Here is a 2,433-nt window from a genome sequence, read left to right as displayed (position 1 = left end):
ATGCCGAGTGCCGTGAAGGACCTCACAGAAGAAACAGCAGAGAGTAAATGGGATAATGCTCTTATCTAGATCTGCATCCGCACCACACCAAACAGCCCCGTTCAGCTTTAGTATGCTACCTCGGTTGTAGCAGCGTGGCATGTCGCGCAGACACTCCACCCGCTTAGACACCCATTGCCTCCAGCAAGACCTGCATCGCTTGTGCAGGCAATGGTTCCCAGACGTGTTGGGTATGGTCATCGCTGTGGACTTTAGGACCCTTCAAGGTGAAAAATACTCTTTCCATCTGCCTCTACGTCAGTATTTGAGAACTCACAAATGTAAGGTTATTAATGGTTGGACTTGATGATCTTAGAGGTCTTTTCTAACCTAAACAGTTCTATGATTCTGATACGAGAAAGTAGTATAAGGTGACATTTTTGATTGAAATCGCAACTTTCTACAATTTTATTGTCAAAAATGTCTTTCCTAAACATTTTCCTCCTCTTTTGCCTCCCACAGACCGAATTTACTTATTTAATTAGACACACTGGAATCCGAGAAGGTTGGGAAATACATCTCTTCAAAAACGTTTTTTTAGTGCCAGCTTCAGAGGTCTTCTGTAGTTTTTTCCCTTAGCTTTTTTTCTGATAAACAAACAAAACTTGAATAATGACCTAAAAATGTCTCCGTAATGGTGAAATCGATGGGGAGATTATTTAACTGACACTACTAATCCCATTAACTGAAAAAAGAGCCAATTTTTCCTGAGACAAAATAATATCAAACCAGGTACACGCATATGAATGTACTTGCCATTTGTGTACTCACAGAGATATACATTGCTTAGCTTTAAAACTGTGAGATTTGTCTTTTAATTTTTTACAGTTTTATGTTTTACTTTTTCTCCACAGCCAAGAAGAGCAATCTGTTTGTTTATCTTTGTTATGGAAAGCAGAGATTTTATGTAAAAAAATGGGCTGGAACGAAATTAACAAACAAACAGAAGTCATCAAAAATTACAAGGCAGGCAGTAAATGAATGGCAGCTGCCAGAGCTGTAGAAACTGTAAAAGTGATCAAAAAGTGACAAATTAACATAGAAAAAGCTCAATAAAAGATTACCTTTTTTAAAAAAGAAAAAGTTATTTTAACATCATCTATGCAAAGGAATTTGTTGATTCAATTATGTTTAAATTATGTTTTGCTCTTAGGACACATTCCAGCTTGGCAGTGCTGGAAAGCTAAGCTTTCATTTTAGTGAGATGTGGTTCTGGGTCATGGCCTTCTCTAATTTCCTAGTTGTTTTGAAGAAAAAGGAAAAGAAGACCTCCTGGTCACAGCACCCGAGGGGAAAAAATAGTGTTGAGGTAAAATAGTCCTTCTTTCCTTAAACAAGGGTTCCTCCCCTGTTTCAGCCTCTTCTCTTTTTTTTGCTGACTTGCAACTGAAGAGAACCAGATGATGGCACGTCCTTCCACACCCACCTGTTAATGGTTCTTGCTGTGAAAATGAGGGAGAACGTGCTGGTTCCAAATGACAGTTATCTTTTTTTAATATGAGCAGCGCGTGCTGGGAGGCAGCACCTCTGCCTGGGTGCTTCCTCAGGAAGGACGGGGGCTGCTGTACGTACAGCGAGCTACACCAAACCAGCACTTTTTATACTTCTGCCCAGCAGTGCTGAGAAGTTCAGCGGCTGTGGTGGATCATAAAACACAAACCTCCTCTTTAGTCTGCCCCGGCTGCTTTGCCTACATAGACAGAATAAGCGTGGGATAGTAATGGCGTGCATATTTTTGTCACTTAAAAGTGCCTGCAGTCCTTATTAACACTCGAAACACCAGGGATTGTTTAAAATCGTAAGTCTATTTACAATATGTAAGTTGTGGGTGATTTTCCCTTGCCTGTGTGAGGTGTAGAGTCATTCTGTATTTCTATTTTACAGTTTTGTTTTCTGTTATGGGATGATCACTGATCACCTACTGCTGCTGACAGCCAAGGCTTCAGGACAAACATAAAAAATGAGCAAAAAAATACTCCCAGAGTAAATCGTGATAGACTCATGATAAAATCACCACGATGAATTCTGAGATCAACCTGCAATGCCCGTGTCCTGCATGACATTGGCTGCATGGCGGCAGAAGACAACTGCCATTTCTACTCATCCTTCTTCAGAGCTGTCAGTAAAATAAAGCAAGAAACATTAATTCTGAAATTACCCGGTGTGGGTCTACCCCTGGAAAAACATAAGGTACATGGTCCTTAAGCCTCACAGAAGAAGCACCTGCCTTCCAGGGCACAGATGGATTTGGAGGTGAGGGATTTGTCTGCAGCATGAAGAATCGCGGCCTGAGGAGACAGCATGAAATCTAGGTAAAATGCCGGAAAGCAGAGCCGGAGTCAGAGCCTTCACACCTTCACTCCCCTGGGGGCGGCCACCGCACAGCCCTGCCCT

This window comes from Egretta garzetta, unplaced genomic scaffold (genome assembly GCF_000687185.1).
Source record: "Egretta garzetta isolate BGI_Z169 unplaced genomic scaffold, ASM68718v1 scaffold179, whole genome shotgun sequence".
Taxonomy (NCBI): Eukaryota; Metazoa; Chordata; class Aves; order Pelecaniformes; family Ardeidae; genus Egretta; species Egretta garzetta.
Note: the sequence above shows the minus strand (reverse complement) of the source record.